Genomic DNA, 21,933 nt, shown 5'->3' on the forward strand with positions numbered 1-21,933 from the left:
GAGGACTATAGATCAGATATATTATGTGGCCATGCCAGCTATGGAAATAAGAAACATAAGAAAGGAGGTGTGCAGGAAAAAGTGGGAACAGACAGATCGTGCTAGGAAGGAATATTGGTTGGCTAACAAAGAGGCTAATGGAGGAGTTGCAATAGCAAAGAACAAGGCATCAGAGGCACTCTGCCAGCTTCTAGAAAGTGACTAGTAGATGGCACAAAAAACAATATCATTTTGCAAGGCAAAGAAAGAAAGATAAAGAAGAAAATCGTATACCTTTTATAAGGGATCCTAGCAACAACCGGCTCACCACCCCACAGGACATCAAAGGTAGGTGGAAGGAGTACTTCCAGCAACTTCTGAATGAACAAAACTACACAGAAGTTAAGTTAAGTTTGAATTATGAATAGCACATTATCTTTGTTTCTATGCTTTACTCAGTGTTTTATACAGCTTAATTGATGTAACAGGTGATGATATTGTAACAATCTTGATTGGTTGTTTTTTATTACTGAGTATATTTAAATGGAGTGTTTTAGATAGTAACTGTTTTGAAGTCTGAGGAAGCGTTTGAGAGAACGTGAAAGCGCTTACTGTTACTGCAGTTAATAAAAGAGTTTTTATCGGCAGTGGTGAGCCTCATCTGTTTTGTTTCTTAAAACCACACAGAAGTTGTATTGCAGCAGACACAGCCTATGATGAGATAAGAGGGAAAGACCACCATAGAATAAGTAAGTCAGGGAAAACAGCAGGCTCAGATGAGGTCACAGCAGATATGAGAAAGATGGATGAGATAGGGGAGAAATGGCTGTTAAGGATACTCGTAATGGTATGGAGAGAAAGGTGTATCCTAGATGGCTGTAAAATAAGCATACTAGTACCAGTGTTCATGATCAAAGGGGATATTCACAACTGTGGGCAGTACAAAGGTATCAAACCTGTCACATTACATGAAAGTCCTACAGAAGGTGATTGATAAATGAATATGCAGAGTAGTAGAAAGTAAGGTGGGAGATGAGCAGCTCAGATTCAGGCCAGGATGCAGCACAACTGACACAATGTTTGCAGTGAGGCAGATACTTGAGAAGAAGCTAGAAATGAGGACTGGACATTCCTAGACTTGAAGAAAGCCTATGACAAGGTCTCAGGAAAGCTGATTTGGGCATTCCTGTGGTGCTTTGAAGTCACAGAAACATTGATAGAATTAGTGCAAGCTGTGTACATGGACTCAATGACTGAAGTATGAATGGTGTTTGATCTCACAGTAGGGTTGCCAATGGGAGTGGGTGTGCATCAGCATTCAGCTCTGAGCCCACTGCTGTTCATACTGGTGATGGACTACATTAAAAAACATGGTGGAGGGGACAGCCCAACAAAGTTGCTGTATGCAGACAGTGTGGCATTAGAGGCAGACCCTGAGTATGAACTTCAGCAAAGGATGCACACTGCGGGACAGACTAAGAAATGAGGACATAAGAGCAGATGCCATAGTAGCTCCAATTGGAGAAAAGATCAAAGAGAACAGATTACAGTAGTTCAGGCACATGTTCTGAAAAGTAAAGGCACTCTGGTGAAGAAGATTTGGAACAGACAGGAAGGTTAAGAAGGAACGAGGGCATCCATCAAAGAGGTGGATGGACTGAGTGAGAGAAGACCTGCGACAGTCAACCATGAGTGCTGAAGAAGGTAGGAGAGTGGCATTGAATAGAGAGAAATGGCGATATTTGTCATGCCACCCCAACCTCATGTAGAAAATAGGAAAAAGGGGTGGGGTTGAAGATGATGATGATACACAACAAAATCAATTTCCCTCTTTCAGGAAACAAGATGGTCCCTTGCTATACTGTCATCCTTTGTCCAAATTCAAATGGCACTTGGTAAACTCCCTTCAGCATAAGATATTTTTACTTGCATAAGACATCATCATCACAGCTGATGAAATACTATAAAATATCATAGTCATAATCCTCAGACCTAGGGCTTAAATGCATTACATTCACAATGTAATCTACTGTGGTTGATAAGTTATTGTTGGGATGAAAGCATATATTTCCTTTAAAGAAAAAAAATAATTTTCTTTGCTGGAGCTCTTATCAGTTTTGTATATATTATGCATATTTATGTCACTATCCAGAAGAATATTAGCATTCGGTTTTAATTCAGGCACACTTGCTTTTGTCAAGGTAACATTACAAAATATAAAGCATATGCAGACATGATGTCACCATTATTTCTCTGTCCATCCAAGGAAGGAAGTGAATGCAAAAGAGGCAAGCTCATTGAAATTTGTTTGTAGGATGATTACCAAGTGACGAGAATTGTTTGTGAAGCTTAAATGAAGTTGTAGACATCACAAGTGCTATAACAAAGAAAAGATAAGAGACTAATTAGAGTTATGTGCTTATTTTTATTTTATTTTCAATTTCTGTGTTTTACTAGACTATGCATTCATGTAGCTCTTCAGTTTTTTGTTAGTTAATAGCCTAACATGCATAATTCCCAATAAGTACCTCTCTTTCTTAGTTCTAGCTATTATTAGTGTCTTGGTTTCTCATCTACACAACTATTGGTGCAAAAATTTAAACAACTCTTAAAATGAAAGACGTCATGCCACTCAAAGGAAAGAACAAGCCAAACAGAATGGAAAAGTGTTTGTTACTGCTGAGTATTGATTTCAATGGGCAATCAAATCTAGCAAAGAAACATGAGGCAACACTAATCATTTACTCAGCTTATGAGCTTTCTAAATATAAAGAGTATATGTATGTATATGTGTATGTATGTGTGTGTGTATATATATATATATATATATATATATATATATATATATATATATGTGTGTGTGTGTGTGTGTGTGTGTGTGTGTGTGTGTGTGTATACTGTTTGACACTGTATATGGCAAGTAGTATAAATTATGCTCAGATTCAGTGGGTAGGACTCAGGCTTTCTATATTACATATAGTATTGCTTATTGTATCAATAAGGATATTCACAGGAAAATAAGAATAAAAAACTAAACTTCTGCAACTCCTTTTGAGGGGAAAACTGTTCCCTGTCAGAAAACATTTTTACAATACAGTTTGTATGATATTCAGTTATTCTAATGTCTCTGTCTCTTTCCAACCCTCCATTCATATTACAACAGCCAACAACTGGCATTGAGAAATGAATGTTTTTCAAGGATTCTATTATCTAGTTCAGGTAAATTATGAAACAGAAGGTTAATTTTACATTACAAAATAGTCACGGTACCTGAAGGACTAGCACATTGCCTGGAAAGCAAGCAAACAAACAAAAATAAATGTAAGTAAAATCAAATGGTCTATAAAAAAAATTATCAGTGGGCTTCCATGTTTTAGATGCTGCTTTAATGAATTATGTTAGCTTTAAACTGATGGGATAAGTTCCTCTCTACATTTTGTAAGAAAGAAAAAGATCAGCCTAGAATCACATAAATATGTATTTGACGAACAATATACATGGCATCTAAATCAAAACCGTGAAGCAACTGGATGTGATGATGAAAAATAAGTCAGTAAAAGATGAGGAAAATTTGGTAAATTTATACAAAACATGTATATGTCCATTTACAATAACAACCTCATTTGCATTTATGCAATTGATCAACTGAAAAAATATAACCAGTGAGATGGAAATTTGTTAAAGGAATTCCGTGTGTATTCAATCACAGAATAACTCCTGGCAACAGATATAAAACAGAAACTCAAATTAAACTTCCAATTGACTAAAGAAAAATATAAGGCCTTTTGATTTAGTCCTTTTGTCCTTTTTACTACAAACTGACTTTTTCAGAATAAATAATACACCCAAAAATGTGCATTTATATATACATAAAAAAGCATGTGTAATGAGGATGAAAGCGCAAAAAATCAAAGTCTTTTTGTATTTATTATTTGCCCATTGGTTGTTTTTAGTTTAATTCAAGGAAATATGTGTTCATTTAAAAATATTCATATTACAATGCTTTTACTTTAGAAGTAAATTAGTTTTAGCCTAGAAAGCACTTAAAGATGAGTTAATATACACATCGCTAAATTAACACATAAATATAAGAATATTAATTTTAGCACATCATTTAGTAAAACTAAACTTGATATATTGTGTTTCATATATGTGGAACAAAGTCTTATACCATATACATACTTCCGAGAACCTGGTAATTAAAAAAAAAAAAAAATCTGGGTAGAGGAGTCTACTTCAGGAGACTGACAAACCAAAAGACTAAATCCCTAAAGACCGTAAATTCAATATACTAAATGATGGAATTTACCCCTTCTCCACTGTTGTGCAATCTTGGAATTGGTATATATAGTTAGCAGGTGGCATGGGGGGCAACCCCAATATGAAGAGTGCAGGGGTGTGGGGGAGCAGCCCTCACAGGAAGGGTACAAGGGGGCTTGTCCCCTGCATTAAAAATGTGTTCAGTGTTTTGAATTTCTAGTCTTTTGGGATTCAGTCTTTTGGTTTGTCAGTCTTCTGAAGTAGACCCGAGTAGGCAAAAGGGCATCTGACTGCAGTTTAAGGGAAGAAAATGTTCTTAGGTGGTCTTCTACCCTGAATACTGGATTAGCAGACACTTATGATCATTTAATAGATATTTTGTAGAAAAAAATGTTCACACAGTATTGGGAAAATCAAATAAAAAAGTTGGCCCACTATGTACACATTTTATGGAGGCATTTCACTGTTAAATATATAAGATATCAGGGTTTTTTTTTTTGACAACATTGAATATGGTTCTGAACATCTGGACATCCAAAACTTTAAACAACCAGTATCTTCAATCAAAATAACTTCTAGTCTAGGAAGTCAGCATAGCTGATAATTATTTCCTGAAAGAGATCTGGGGCTTGTTCAATGAATTTCTTCTCAACCAGGAGCTGTAACTGAAGTTGCCAAACAATGAACCTTACTTAAGCTGCTATAAATTTTTCATGTGTTAGCAGATGTAATTATACAATAAAGAGAATATATAGGGGGGGAAGCAAATAAATAAATAAAGAATAAAGTTGATAACTATTTACTATTTAACCAAGTAATAGCCAGCAAAACACTCCTTATGTTTTTCACTGAACCTTGCTGTATAACTGACACTAACAGTTAAATGACTACTGTTTCTTAAAATAGCTGTAAAGTTATAGATGCAAATGCTCAGTGCCAGAGTTTAACCATACTAATTTTAATTAGTTACATTCTGAAGATTTTTTGATTGCAAGTATCAGTGACAACATTATAGTTAGAAGAGTTTAAGTACTGTGTTTGCTACTGAAAGATTTGGTTCAGCTATCATGTATATATATATATATATATATATATATATATATATATATATATATATATATATATATACTTGATCAATTTTCTTTAACTATTTTGTGTAGAACTGTTTTAATCTAATCAGAAAAATATTTTATGGTTCATTCAAACATTATTTCATAGTTAGACATGATAACAGATAATACAAAAAGTTTTAAATTAATTTTAAATTTGAAATGCTAGGCAAAACAGGCTACAATGGAGGTACTTGTGACAAAGGAAGATACTGCCAGCACAGCTATCAGGAATTTTGTAAATCATTAAATGTCATTTGCGAATATCAACATGATCTATATAAGATACTTGTGTTACAAATGTATTCGAACTGTATGTCATATAAGATGGTTTGTACAGGTGTGTGCTGAAGAGATATTTTGTTGAGTGCTTGTGCTTAAAATGTAACTACAGCATGCCCTACTGGAATAGAACAGAAATGTATATGCATTATTGTAACTGTTTAAATGTATATATTTTAATAGTGGAAACTGGAATACAGAAGGTTAACTTCAGTCCAGCAAAACTTCAGAAAAATAGCTGAAATTAAATTACTTTATGGCAGCAAGGAAACACAATGTCTGTGCTGAGGAGTTTTCTGTATTGTCTTTAAGGTGAAATAATTACTAGTTTTGAAATGTGTAGGAAGGTAATTGTTTTATGACATCAAGGATCTGCCCAAGATCTGAAGAAAAGCCCTTGTCTATATGTTGTACAGGTAGATGCTAAACGCTTCCAGCTGCCATCAATGGTTGTTTTGGGCCTGGGGACTAGAAGTCAGATGACAAGAAATGTCATTCTGCAAGCTAGCCCAGGAATAATATTTGAGATTTTAATTTGAGAGGTCTCTGAGAGAGAGAGAGAGAGACAGCATTCCGTATTTTGTCTTGGACCTGACAACAACAGGAACCATTCACCACACATTTGCCTTGCTCTGATTAAGTAAGTTTTTAGGGAACATTATAATTCTCTTAGATATTGTCAGGAATATAGCAAAGATTAGTGTAGGTATTTTTCTTTATTTATTTGAGACTATCCTGCAATGTTGTTTTAAATATTTCCTGTGATTTTGAACTCTGATGTCACTGTAAATATATACTATCTTCTTGTTCTTTTATTATTTATTATTAAATATATTTAGACCTTTCATTGAGGCTGATCTTTGTAGAGATATTTAAGTTCTGAGTGTACTTACGTGTTTATTTACTTAACTTACTTTATTACACTGTGGGCCAATCCTAATAGCCTTGTTCTTGGTCAAGCTACCATTTGTATTAATAATAACATTACACAGTAAGATTGGACACCCTTTGTTAAGAGTCTTAAAGTAGCTGATAAGGGGCTGGCTGGTGGCAGTGATAACTACCTTATAGTCTGGACAAAAGGGGGAATAGCTAGTAGACATGTGCCAGTCTTTCCCAGGTGTGTGTGTGTGTGTGTGTGTGTGTGTGTGTGTGTGTGTGTGTGTGTGTGTGTGTACATGTGTGTGTGTAAATCAAACCACAAATAGTATGTGTGTCAGCTACTTGGGCAGGGATACACAGCACTGGTTGGATAGAGAGGGTGCTGGAGGTCTTGGCTTGGCCTCTCAGCTGAGATTTCAACTCTATATCTGTGCCAGTGGGGAGTTTTACTGGGGATCTGGAGAAAAAGGGAAAAAACAGCCCCAGACTGACTATGGTCTCTGTGTGCCCTCAAGGGAAATTGCACTTGATGCAGAGAGCTGCATTTGGAAATAATGTGTGTGTACCGTGTAATCCTCCTAGTGTATGTCCCCCACTGTTGCCAATGCTGAGGACTAAGCGTCCTTGATTACTGGCCCAGTGATGGGCTTCACAGTGTTAAAGATCTGTGATGAAAAAAAAGTATAGGATAATTCTTTTTATTGTTTTATGACCACTGTGATATAGTAAAAAAATCACCCAACCAACTGCTGACTCCCAACCGGATTCTCTGCCCATTCCCAAAACATTGTGATCAGCTGCAGTCATCATAAATAAGAAAAGGACCCTGAGGCTTCCTTGACTGGTCTTCCAGCTTCCAGTGCACTGAACCTGCAATTGGCATGAATTAAAACTAACTGTAGCTTACTGTCAGTTGATCACCAGCCCCTCCTGGTTAGTTGGTCCATTTCTTTCCCATCACTGGGGTGCAGATGGGAGGGGCTATCCTTTAGAGAGTCAGACAGTCATCAGGGGTGGTTCAAGCTTTTTCTGTTTTTTAAAGCAAGCACCCAGCAAAGTGCTGTAGAAGCTATTTCTGTTTTTTAGAGCAAGTACCCAGAAAAGTGCTGTAGAGACAGCATTGACATGGAGGATGTTCCACTCACTTCTGCTGTAAGTTTTCCCTTCATGCAGCCCTGCTGAATCCCCCAGAATCACTTGGCAGTGGTTTCTTTGGTCTTCACTGAAGAAATGGTACCATTTTGTGTGGTCTGTGTTTGTGTGTGTGTGTGTGTGTGTGTGTGTGTGTGTGTGTGTGTGTGTGTGTGTGTGTGTGTGTGTGTGTGTGTGTGTGTGTGTGTGTGTGTGTGTGTGTGTGTGTGTGTGTGTGTGTGTGTGTGTGTGTGTGTGTGTGTGTGTGTGTGTGTGTGTGTGCATGCCCACTCTGCCTTCTTTGCCCCATCAGGGGAGGTTAGCACACCATGCCCATTCATTCCTGCCCCTCCCTATCTGGCTCTTCCAGTACTGGGGCTGTTAATCCAACTATCATCCCCTGGGTTACAGTTAGGGCACCATCCCTCTACACCATGGATGTAGGCCATCAGCAGTTACTTCTTTAAAGAATGCTACCACCTTCCAACAATCTGGACTTTTTCCTTCACAAATCCATATTAGCCTTGGTGGTGTTACAAAGGGTACCATGTCTCTTTCTGTAACAGCTCCATAATCACTGTTTCCACTACATTTCTAAACTGTGTGATAAACTGATGGATCAGTAGTTATTTGGATCTGAAAAAGCATCCACCTTGTGAACAAGAGCCATTAATGCTTGCTATTAGACTGTTCCCATCTTTCTGTATTTTGTTGGAAGTGTTGGATGGAAGTGGTCTGACAAGGTTATATTGGATGTTATATGGTAAAGTCCCAGGAATATAACTTATATTGTAAGGGAAGTTTGTAAGGGAAACATATGCAATATTAGTGAGTCCCACAGAGCTGCTATCACTAATCTTATTAACACCATTTCTGTGTCATATTCTGTGTTAAATGGTATGCTGTGCCCATATTCTAGTTTAATTTCCATCTTTTCATTTCCTGCTATAACAGTGTTGCTTATTCTTTCAGAGAGTATATTGAATATTTTTAAGGTTGGAAATTAATTCATCTTCATTTACCAATATGTCAGATTGCCAGTTTTGCACTTTATTTTCTGATACATGATACAATTACATTGCCTTTCACTTTGGCGACTAGATTTGTTTCATAGTTTATTCCTGACATTATGATAAATGCTGTTTAAATATTTTTTGGGTTGGTGACCTAGTTTCAGCATTTATTGAATATTTTCCTTATAAGTGAACTACTCAGTGTAAGACCTGTCTATAAAGCAGGCTTACACCAGAGTAAGCCACTTACAGTGAGACCAAGTCACTTAGAATTTGGTTCATAATATGGGTCCAGATTTGATTCCTGGTGAGTGTATCTATATTTTAAGGAATTCATTATTATTCCCTTTACCCAGGTTACCTAATTTTTTTATTTTAAGCAGGTAAAGTCCTTGAGGACTGGAGACTTCCTCTGTATCTTCAGTTTTCAATGGTGGTACTTCACAGCTAGGTCAGAAATATGGACCTACAAGAGTGACATCTTTAAATAACAACCTCACCCTTCTGTCAGAAACACATAAATATACTCACAATTTAGACTTGAGTCAAAATAGCTTTTTAAACAAAAGATCCAGTTACAGCTCTCCCCTGTATGATCCCTGCTGATCACAAGCTTATCTCAGCTAAACTGAAAAAAAAGTAACTACTGTACTTAGTACCCTATTCATGGTAGCTTTTAACTACCCTGCTATCAGCAACTGTATGCAACTGGTAATAAATATGCCAAAAGATTCCTAGATTTTATCAGTGATGTTTCCCTCATACAAGTAGTTTGCCTCCCTACTAGAAGAATACATTTCTTGATTTTGTCCTCACTAGCATACCTTTTGTTATTCTTCTCTTCATGTCACTACCTCCCAGGTAAAGCCAAATCCGCAAACTGTCATTTTCTCCCTTAACACCCATGCACAAACTGTATGAACGCAATGTTACAAATGCTATGAATGGCCACACTACAGATGCTATGAACACCAGTACCACAAGCACTATGAACACCAGTGCCACAATGCAATGAACACTCATGCCAAAAATGATATGAACACCCATACAATAAATGCTACAAATTACCTTGCCACAAGCACTTTGAACCTCCATGGTACAAGTGCTTGGAACACCCATGCCACAAACACTATAACATCCATTCAGTAAATGCATTCCGCAAATGTTATGAATGCCCATGCCACAAATGTAATGAACCTCCAAGCCACAAAAGCTGTGGATGCCTATACAATAAACACCATGAACAATAATGCTATAAATGCTATGAACATCCATACCATAAACACTAGGAACATAACTGTAATTTTGGACTACTGTACAGCCAGTTACATAAAATCTACTGAGAATATCAACAGACATAAATTGGAAGATTCCCTAATGACCTCAAACTCAGTGTCACAGCAAACTTCTCTGAATTCTACTCTTGCAAATTGTATCAAGGCATCTGTCTCTCTGCATCATAAGTACAATGGGAAAATTATCATATATCCTTGGGCTCACATTAGCAAACTCTATAACAAAAGGAACAAATAAATACTTGGTATGTATAATACAGCCCCTCTCCACCAGTACAAAAAGGATGTATATCTGGATAGGAAGCACCTTAAGCAGATTTAAAAAGTGCAAGGCCAGTTATGACCTTAAAGTTGCCACCACTATAGATAGTTTATATTATATATTTGGAATCTCAGAAGACGTAATCATCTGTACTGCACCAAGGAAATCAAACGGTACTACTTACTCAGAGTCTCAAGCCATGACTAACATCCTTGCTACAATTCAGCTATAATTTTACTTCCTCCCATTCATCCTTCTCCTACTGCTCTCCCCAATTACCCACACCAGATACTGTCTAAAACCCAGAATAACAGCTTTGTGGTTCTAGGTAACATTCTTAACTTCCTCCTAGTCAGTATAAAGCATAGCTGAGACTAACTTGTTTCACATTTATTGCATAGCTGAGACTGACCTGTTAAAAGTGGTGAGGATTGACAGGGAAGTAGTTAAGCAGCCATAAAGGGTACTTTAGATTTTGTACCTTTAACCCCTACCTTTTGTTCCTGCTCAGTGACAATGGGTAGGTAGAACATGCAGTGCACATCAGTGCTTCACGTTTCCTCACTTCTGCAAATGGTTATCACCACCAGGATGCTCTGCCACTCAGAGAAGGCAGTGTATGCTGGTTTTCCCAGTCTTCACAAGGAAAATTCAGCCAAAGAACATGTGATCCTGGGGACACACACTCACTTTTTCTCCCCTTCCTGTGTCATCGAGCACCCAAGCTGCTACTCAGACTGGGTTAGGACAACTTTGGTGTGGGCACTAAGAACTGTTGAAGGAGGACTGATACATCGCCTTTTATACTGAGCTACTAACTGCATGGATTTACAGGCATTTACACTGATAGAGTGATTCCATTAGTGGCAGCTATGTACTGAGTTGTCTTTATATTTGAAGTACCAATCTTACAAATTCCTCCTGAAAAGAGGAAGGTTTCTGCCACTGGATTTATTCTTGCTTCTCAAAATAAATTTATGCTCATATGCAGTGCATGAATACCATGAAACTAAAATTGTGGCTATGCTTTTATATCTATTATCATCAAATATGTGCATGTGGTCATGATATATTTTAAGACATTTGCTGGAAAACATTCTGTGTTGCTAGATGACAGTTGCCTAAGTACTTCGCTGTTTTTCATTTGTGTCAAATCATTTTATTTGTCCTTGCCAAAGAAAATCCAATAAATACCAAAATCAGATCTTTTGTGTGTTCTCTTGAAACTGAAGTCAGCACTAAAAACAATATTTAGGCTACACCATGGCATAGAGGGATAAAGCTCTAACTACAGCCCAGGTGACCCATGTTTGATTAGCAGCTTGGGTGTCTGAAATATTTTCTGTCATTTTAAATACTGTAGCAAAAAACATGAATTTTACTAGTGTGGAGAGACATGCATATATTTGTGACTATCTTGTCGCCTTGCTTCTTTTGTTATTTGTTCTGGTAGTGTGCTGTTTGTTCTTTCTGAAAATTAAACATATATATATATATATATATATATATATATATATATATATATATATATATATATATATATACATGCACACACACACATGAATGCAGTATAAAAATATTGACATTTGCAAGTATGGTCAAAATAAGGACATACTGAAATTGTTTATAAAACATTTAGTTTAAAATAAAAGGGCAACTAGCAGTTCTCTTTAGATTGACAAATATAAAAAAAAAATCAATGTTATTTATTTCACTGTCATTGTCTGAATATCAAACTATTTTGGAAATACAACCCTTTAAGTACAGGGAGCAAAAAGAGGCAAAATAGTCAGGAGTCAGAGAACAGCCTTTTTTAAAAGGTCATTAATAAAGGTGCCAAAATTAGGGTGCAAATTTATTACATCAAATAGAAATCAAGACAGCATTAAGTTGTGTGGGATACTATTCAGCATATACAAAGATATAAATATAGGTTCATAGGTAGGTACTAGGCTATCTGCTCAAGGGCATTTATAAGCCTAGCCAGAGTGTGCCGGCTTTCGCCGCCCCATTGATTAATTAACTGATCCTCTGTCAAGCAGAGCCAATGAAGTGATCCCAGGGGTGTATTTTCTGTTACCCACCCACTCGTCAAGGTATCTCTTGAAGAGTGTTAGTGAGGGGCTCTGCCTGATGTAATTTGGAATTTTGTTTCAAAGCATGGAGAGTCTCTGTGACAGGAATCTAGCCATCCAGCATGTTCTATTTATTGTTGTGGCGAGGTTTAGCTCACTAGAGTGCGTGGCTCGCAGTGACTTGGATTTCTTTAGGTGGAGCATGTCCATCAATTCTGAATTGGACATGGCTTTGTAAGTCAGGCAGAGATCACCTCTGAGTAAGCGATATGCCACTGAGTACAGCTGAAGTTTTTTCAGTCGGGCTGCGTAGGACACATATTTGAGACCAGTAATCCTCTTGGTGAGGTACTTTTGTGGTCTTTCCAGCTGTTGGAAGTGTCTTGTGAGGTACATCCCAAATAGGGCATTGTACTCTATGATGGGTCTAATGAGTGATGAGTAGAGAGGCACTATAACCTCTTTATTTCTAGATGTGAACCCTTTAGTAATTAGATGGAACACATAGAAGGATTTCCTAACTACTTTGGCAATATGATTGTCAAAGAAGAGATTACTATCTACCTGGGTCCCCAGATCTCTTTATTACTTCTTCTGTATTAAGGGGGCTGCCATCTATGTGGTAATTTGTGGGTGTTTTGTTTTTCCCAAATGGGATAACTATGAATTTTTTGGCATTTAGCTTGAGGCCATGACTTTGACACCAGGTGTCCATCTCAGTAAGGCCCTTTTGGAGGATGTCCGTGTCAGCCAGAGAGTCAATTATGGTTCCCAGTTTGCAGTCATTGACGAACTTGGTTAGCCATAGTCCTCCTGTGTTTGCCTGTACTTCTGAGAAGTATATGCCGAACAGTAGGGGTCCCAGGACTGAGCCTTGCAGAACATCACTTGTGGCTGGTTTAGAGTCGGACCTGGAGCCTGGTATTCTTACCGTGTGAGTTCTGTCTGTAAGCCAGTTGGCAACCCATCTCGTGATGTAGGGGTTTACGTTCAGGCTGGTGAGTTTTTCTGTAATACCCGAGTGGGGAATGGTGTCGAAAGCCTTGGCGAGGTCAAGGTAGGCTGTGCGAACCACCTTTCCCTCATCTAAGGCCTTGGTGACTGTCTCAAAGAAGTCAACCAGGTTTAGTAGGCATGATCTGCCCTTAACAAAGATGAACTGGGTTGGGTCAAGTGTTTAGAGGTTCCCAATGTCTTTGTTAATGAGTTCCATGATGATGTGCTCCATAGCCTTGCAGACCAGGCAAGTCAGGCTTATTAGTTAGGCAGATAGTTACCAGGGTCAGTTGTGGCCCCTCCTTTGTGGAGAGGAATAACCGTTGCTGTGTGCCATTCTATGGGCATGTAGCCTGTAAAGAGGCTGAGGTTGAGCAGTGTGTTTAGGTGGGGGGTTAGTTCATTCTGTAGTTTGTGCAAGACGCAGACTGGGACACCATCTGGTCCCATTGATGCTGTGTTTTTGGCTTTTGAAAGGGCTGTTTTCACCTGTGCGTCTGTGATTTTTGGGACACTACACTTTTCCGGTATTGTTGTGGGCCCTTTTGGAGGTGAGAGGGGGGTGAAGTTTGCACTGAATCTATCTGCCAGGATGTTGGCAATATCAGTAGGTTCAGTATATTTTGTGCTATTTTGCACTAGTTCAGTGCATATCTGCGAGTTGCCACTTAGATACTTAACATAGCTAAAGAAGGCTTTGTGGTTATCTTTTGAATCCATGGCTATTTTTCTTTTGAAGTTAGCCTTGGATGATTTCATGAGGGACCTCAGTTTCTTACTGATACTGATCAGGTATGTCTTTCCTTCTTGGGATTTGCTTTTTTTCTGAACTAGTTTCATCCTTCTATTGTATAGCTTGTTTATTGCAGGGGTCCACCAAACTGGTTTCCTTCTCTTAGAGGAGTGAGTCTTGGTTTTGCTAGGGATGGCATGATCCATGCATCCTTGTAGGTGCTCATAGAGTGCATTTAAGTAAGGTGAAGTTTGCTTTAGAAAAGGTTTTTACTGTGGTTTCCTTAGTTGGGGGTGGTGGTGGGGTATGGACATCCAGAGTGATTAGTTTATGGTCTGATCTAACCAGTGACGGGTTGACCTCCGGTGTGGAACACCTGTCACCCATGTTGGTGATGACCAGGCCCGATATGTTTTCAGCTCTGGTAGGAGAGTTTACCAGCTGATCCAGGGTGTTTGAGTTGATGAATTCCAAGAAGCACTGGGCCTGGGAATTTGTACTCGAGTAGTTTTCCCAGTGAATGGTAGGGTAATTGAAATCGCCCAGTATCAGGGTGTTTGGTAGGATCTTCATGTTTTCCGTTGTCTCCAGAAAGGTGGAGTGGTGGTCCTGGGTAATGGAGGATGATCTGTAGCAGGCCACAATTTGCATTGCAAATTTGCCCGATGTTAGTTGCACATGGATGATCTCAGAGGTATCATGTTGCACCACTAACCTGGAGGTGTCGGTATCCTTGATGGATATGGATACACCCCCTCATTTTGTGTTTCGGTCCATGTTCTGTGGCCAAAACATGTGGTATGAGTTGTAGCCCGGTAGTGCTGGGGTGCTCTCTGGAGCCTTGAACCAGGTTGCAGTTACTGCACAGATGTCGACATTCTCCATACTGAGGAGTGCTTCGAGCGCGTGCATTTTGAGATTTAAACTCCTGGCATTGAGTAGCATAACCCTCAGTTTTTTGTTAATTGTGCTGTTTACGGAGGTGGGTTTGACTTTTGAGCCTTGCCTAAAAAAGGCACTATGGGGGCAGCAAGAGCCTTGGCCAGTATTCAAAAGCCTAGGGGTGACAGGTGCAAGCCGTCTCTTGCGAAGAAACGCGGCTTGTCGAGCATGTCGTCCCAGGCTGACAGACACTGGATCTCCTTTGAATGACACCAGAACCTTAGGCAATTGTTGAAATTGATCATTTTTCTTTATACTGAGGTATCATTCTTGGTGAGGGCTGGATGCTACTCAGGGTCAGAGTCGTACCACCCTGGGCTACATGATCAGAGAGCTATTCCATGTCTCTTTTCATGTAGTCCAGGGAGGTATGTCTCAGGTCATTCACACCAACATGAACAATGTCAGAGTCATATTTGTACTTGTTCTGGCGTGTCCTGAGTGCTTGTGTTATGTGGCAGATTCTCGCTCCCAACAGGCAGCTAACAGTAACCTTCTGCTTGTCTAGCCTAGTGAGTGGGACATCAGTGTGCCTGACTATAGAGTCACCTATTACTAGTGTGTTAGGTATGTTATTTCGCCTTAAGGGCTGTGATTGTGCGGCACACTGATTTTGTGTTTTATGTTTTGTCTGGTTTGTGATGGGAAGTGCAGGTTGTTTGGGTGTCTGCCTTGGAGGTCTCTGATGCTTTTGCAGGTTTTTATTTAGACCCTCCGAGTATGATTTTGTGTATTTATGTGTATTTTTTGCCAGTGCTGTTTTAGTAGGTCTGTGTGCAGCTGGAGTTGTGGTGCAAGTGTTAACCTTCTCCTCTTGACTGTCTGTTCCAGTCTTGGGTGGAGACAACTTAGCTTCCAGTTTGGCTGTATAATTGCATCTCTCACATATGTTAGTGTTTTGTGGTAGGAGGAGAAGGTTGTCTGTGTATTTCACAGTTTTCTTTGTTTCGGCAGTTCACAGGTGGCACTGAGCAAGTGCAGAGGAAAGTAATCACTTACAAAGCAGCTAAGGACCCACCGATGCAAGGCAGCAACAAACTATATATTTTTTTACCTTGAATTCCATTCAGTTATCATCTGTGACAATTTCTTCTTACCATAAGTCTTGGCTTTCTGTTTTTGTGTTTCAGTTTCCACTGTTTATTTCTTCTCCCATTGTTTAGTTTCCATATCATCTCCTCTTTGTGAATGATTTCCAGTTTCAGCTCTCCCTGACGTTTGGACTGCACTATCACCTCCACTTGGTTTCTGATTTCTACTACCACTACATGATGTTTCATTGCCAGCACCATTTCTACCTGTTGCTTATTTTCCAGTATCACCTCCCACTGGTGTTTGGTTTCCAATGACACTTCCAGCTGGTGTTTAGTTTCTAGAACAACCTCTGCTTGGCATTTGTTTGCCAGCAGCATATCCACTTGCTGTTTTGTGTCCAATATCATCTCCAGAAAGTGTTTACTTTCTTGTTTTTCTTGCATTGTGTGAAATATTTTTGTGTCAGATATGCTCGGCTAATTGAATACTCTTGCCCTTAGTGCACTCTGCTTTGTTTAGCAAAGAGAAACATCATTATCACCTCCTTTTCCATTTATTTTATTATTTCTTCTAAACACCGACCTCCATTTCACTGGCATGAAAGGAAGGAACTCCCACCGTAGTCAAAAGGAAGGCTGTCCTTTGTATACCTTCCAACAGTGACTGCAGTAATGGTTCAGAAGCAATTATTTGCAGAATGAAGATGTTCCCAGCAGCAATACTTTGAAGGGAAAAAGAAGACAAAGGCAGACAGTTAACTTCTGTATATCACAGCCCTGAGTAATTGTAGAATGACATTTCCTACAGTTTTCATAAAAAAACAATCACATTGCTTTTACTATTGGAATCTTAAAGGCTGTGCATACTGTAAAACCAGATGAGTCACCTGAACAAATGAACTGTAACACACAGCACTAACTTAAATTATAGCTAATTTACTTGCAGAAAGATCCAGCTCAGAAAGAGTTGGCCATTTAGAGGGCTTCCCAACAAAGCACATTGATTAATAAAATGTTCCAAGTGTACATTGTTTTACTAAACAGAGATATTACATGTAGTACACTTGGACAATAAACAAAAGTGCTGTAATTATTCATTTAATAAGCTTTGTTGAACTTTCTTACAAATGGAAATAAGGAAGGAAAACAATATGGGAAAAGGGAAAAGATAAATCCATAATTAAATACAATTTTAATAAAACAAGCATACATTTGACAGTAATGTGCTTTCTACATGTAGACAAATGTAACTGGCTTTGGCTGGATACAACTAGGTACCCACAGATGTTCAAAAGTTTGCTTAATAAAGATGAACTTAAATCTTACAGGGTCATCGGGGGGGATGTCAAATTCCTAATACACACACTCACGCACACACACACACACACACACACACACACACACACACACACACACACACACACACACACACACACACACACACACAAGGAACTGCTGAATGAAAGAAATGAAAGATTAGATATGATATAGCACTCAAGCAGCATATTGTACAGGTATCACTGTCAATGGATCAACAAGACTATCTGCATGGATAGGTGGGGAATTTTCCCTTTAGAACCTTATCTTTCCAGCATGGTGATTAAGGTCAAATTGCAACCACACACAGTTACAGAGGAAAGGCTCTGCTTACGTACTGTCCAAATCATACAAGTGAAAGGATGATAATAGCTCTCATTTGGGACTCAAACCCAAAACCTCCACTATACCATAGAGGTGCCACTCCCACTAGGTCAAGAGTCTCTAGACAGATCGCTGTTCAGTTTTCCATTCACAGCCTTAGCTTTTCAGCTAGAACCCACCTAGAATGATGACTATGTCAAGTAACACATACACACACACACACACACACACACACACACACACACACACACACACACACACACACAAAGCCCTGGCAATTTTTGAATTGTAGAAGTGAAAGGATATTATACCATGACCCCCCCATTATTATTCCAAAACATGCATGCTGATTGGCCAGCGTGCCCGTTGTAAATCGAGTTATACTAATGGAAAAAGGTCCGGTCGCACGGACTTTTTTCCATTAGTATAACTCTCTTTTTAAAACACTGTCTCGCTATGTTAAATGGGTTTAACATAGTGAGACAGCTTTAAAATAAGCAACGGAAATCTCTGTTGCTTATTTTAAAGCTGTCTCACTATGCTAAACCCATTTAACATAGCGAGACAGGTTTTAAAAAAAAGCAATGGAGAAAGCAAGATCTCCTTTGCTTTTTTTTTAGTGTTTCGCTATGTTAAATGAGTTTAACATAGCGAGACAGTTTTAAAATAAGCAACGGACATCTCCGTTGCTTATTTTAAAGCTGTCTCGCTATGTGAAACCCATTTAACATAAAAAGCAACGGAGATCTTGCTTTCTCCGTTGCTTTTGCCCACAGGTCTGATGTACTGCGCAGGTGCGCAGTACATCAGAACTGCCGCGGATGCCAGACATCTGCAGAAGGGCAGCAAACAGGCATTATACTATGCCATTATTTAAGAAAAGTAATAGTTTCTTTTCTTAAATAATGTCATGGTATAATAGCAATAACCCACTTCTGGGTGTGGGTAATGCTGTATTTACCCACGGTTGGCTTTGTTTGGTCCCTTGGGCTTCGCCCTCGGGACCAAACCACGCCAACCGTGGGTAAATCCAGCATTACCCACACCCAGGCGTGGGTTATTGCTATAATATTATCTCTCATCTGGAACTCTTAACGAGAAAAAATGTGCTTTTAGACATTTTAGAAAGGAAGTAATTTGCTAGTCAGTTGTGTTTTTAGTAATAAAGGAACCATGAAAGGTTATAAGAGGTAATGTTCAATAACTCAGTGTCAGTCCTTAAATGTGAGAGTGTTTGTCAGTTTCCACTTTGTGGCACTCTATGGCAATGGCCTGACTCTGTCATCACTCTGTCTGTGAAATGAGCAGATCAGGAGCTGAGTTCTCTCTTCATGTTACAACAGTGATGGAATTTTGTACTTTAGCTAATAGTTATGCCTCTAGAGAAATATGACAATAATTTTGGGGCATAAAGACTCTCTCGAATTCCGCTAGAAAATATACACCTGGAAGTTTGTTTTTTTTGTATTACTTGTTCTTTGGTTTTGTGCGTTATGTTTTACAGCCACTGTGTCTGTCAGCAGATATCTGAATTCTCTTACCTGAGGCATTTTTGGTGATTAGAAATATGGCTTTTAATAGCACCTCCTGTTCTAAACTTCAGCAACTGCCTTGTTCTGCACCTTTTTGGGTCAAAGAGATGAAGAGTGTGGGGGGGGGGGTAGCTGCTTCTTCCCAGGAAAAGTGTTAATCCAGCCCTTCAAAGTAAAACTGTTCAGATTATAGGTTACAGTTACAATACCACAGTGATTTGTACAAATTATTTTTATTTTTACAAGAAACATCTTTATTCAATTATGTGTGACACAGTCTTACATTTATATAAATGAAAATAAATCATAGCAGCACAATCTCAGGTGCAAACATTATACCTTACAACTAGTGCCAACACACCTGTAGTTGCAAACATTATACATCACTTTAATATATCCATTCATTATCAGTCAGGCATTGCATAGCTCATTCATATTCTACCTTCTTTTAAACATCGTTCCTCCTGTGCCTGTAGTGGTCCCACATTTTGCATTTTTGTCCTGTGTACTTTACTCCTACCCTTTTTTAAAGATCCCATTTCCAGTTGTTTTATCTCTGTTACTATCTTTTTACATCTAGTAAAGTTGGTTTAGACTTTGGTTCCCATTTTCTAGTTATTGTTTTTTTGGCAGCCATCATAATTAGACTCAGCAAGGCCTTACTATGTCTAGGCAATTCCAACTCTGTATCATAGCTCAAAAAATCATTTCCCTAATGACTCCAACTTGCTTACCCAGCATCTCTGACAGAACAGTCTGCAGGGAATCATTAAAGCCAGCCAACTCATTACACTCCCAGAAAATATGTTCACAGTTACCTCTTTCTTTCCCATCTCATCTCCAACATTTGCTGTCTACCTGAGGAAAGATTCTTTGCAGCCTGCTTGGGGTATAAAATATCTATTTAAACACTTCCAGCAAAGATCCTAAATCTTCTAGATGTTGCTGCATTTTTGGGAGACATACATATACCCCCCATTGTTTCTTTGTGAATTGCTTATCCAGTCTCTCTTCCCAATTCTTTCTAACCTCTTCTGATTGATTCTTATAGTTATCATGCAATATTTTATGTGCTCTACTAATTATTCCTTTCTTACAAGTCACTTCTGTTCCAGATTCTACTAAGAACTCTACCAGTGCTGGTCTTTCATTCTTTCGTTTAGCCCCCCCCCCACCCCTATTTTTTTTTCTCTTTGCCTGTACTTTGATATCAGTCCTTGATATGGAAGGCAATCGCTCAGCTGCAGTCCAAATAAGTTCTTAGCATCTTCCTATTCTCTTTCCCTGTCTAGTTACTTGCTCCCAATACCTTGGATCCTTTGCCAGTTTTCTCTAATAAACTCCCCCCTCCCCCTCTTGCCTATGGCTTGTATCCCTAATTGCAGTCACCCCTATTGGCAGAATCTCCTTTCTCCATTCCTGTATTGGCTTAGTTATTAGAATATCTTTTGGTACTTTATGAATATAATATTCTGTATGATTATTGTTGTTCTCCTTAAAGGTTTGCATCCAAAATCCCAGTCTCTGCTGCTACTTGAACTTCCCCAATGTTTCTTCAATATCTCTTTTCATTCAGAGTTATAGTTTTTTTGCTTGTGCTATATATAGGAGCTTTAACTGTGTTGTTCTGAAATCCCCCTTCTCATCAGGTCAATCCATCCTATTCTATTGGAAAGTAGAGAGACAGGGAGTTTATATTAGGTATTTGTTTTATTATTTTTATTGCTTACACTTAGTACTACTAGGCTGGTGGCCTCTTTTCAGGGGGACCCAAGGTAGTATTTATACTGACTAGGGGAAATTTGGCCAGGGCAGTGGAGAAATTCCCATACTCTTTTTGTCATGAGCAGATGTATATGGTATTAGAAAGTTTCCTACAAAAATGAAAATAAATTGTTGGCAATGTTTTTCAATGTTTTTGGGGAGTTGAGGCTGAATCCCAAAAAAGCGTATTTAAATACTAAAGAGAATGAATGGATTAATGTAATTAATCCAATAGTTTAATGGTTAGAATACATTTATTTCTGGTATTATAAAGTAGAGAAGAAACCAAGTAGTAGAAAAGTAAGTTATTATATATGGAATTGGAAGACATATGGAAAGAAGTGTGAGGAAGAAAAAGGAAAATGGAATGTGATCATTTGTAGGGCAGGGAAACTGAAGGAAAAAAAAAACGTGGAAAATAAACATAAGTGAAATATAAGGTAAAAGTAAAGGATTCTACATGAAAATAATGGTGGAGAGTTATTTACTGTATCTTTGGATGGCATGGGGAAAAAAGAGTCAGTTAAATAATGACCGAAAATATGTAAAGGCTTTTATGAGTGCAGGGACGTCTTGTGGAGAACAACCTCTAAAGGGTAATATGAAATGCAAAATGCAAGAAAGATTGTGTAATTTTTGTAAAGTGCTGGAAATATTTTGACATTATTTTGGTCATTATTTAAAGAGAGTTGGGTACTTTTCCATTAAACCCCTGCCACGTGTCTTGCCTTATTCCTAAGAGGCATGATTATTTTGTTGTTTCAACTGACCTGTTCCTTCTTCTAGCTGCTTTTTTAACTTTCACTTGATCGGATTGTAACAGTTTTTGCTCTTGATATTATTGCTGGAGTCAATGATGACTTCATGACATGAATGCCATGTCAGCGATTGCAGTACATGTGTGTATTTGTGTGGGACGCGGCATGCAGTCATGACAGACAGCTTCGGAGAGCATCAGGTATTAATAACCACGACACTCCCTATTTTGGAGCTGTACTTACAT

General features: G+C 38.5%; 1 long non-coding RNA gene across 1 annotated transcript in view; it reads right to left on the bottom strand.

Annotated features, from left to right (window-relative positions):
• Positions 1–1,155: 1,155 nt before the first annotated feature.
• Positions 1,156–21,933, bottom strand: part of LOC122804148 — a 154,084-nt gene continuing 133,306 nt past the window's right edge. The window contains exons 2-3 of the long non-coding RNA XR_006365190.1: positions 16,057–16,715; positions 1,156–2,356 (exon numbers count right to left, since the gene is read on the bottom strand). This is a non-coding gene — a long non-coding RNA (uncharacterized LOC122804148). The remainder of the gene's footprint in view (positions 2,357–16,056; positions 16,716–21,933) is intronic.

The sequence above is a fragment of the Protopterus annectens genome, chromosome 6.part0 (genome assembly GCF_019279795.1).
Source record: "Protopterus annectens isolate FY-2018-M chromosome 6.part0, PAN1.0, whole genome shotgun sequence".
In the NCBI taxonomy this organism is placed as follows: domain Eukaryota; kingdom Metazoa; phylum Chordata; order Ceratodontiformes; family Protopteridae; genus Protopterus; species Protopterus annectens.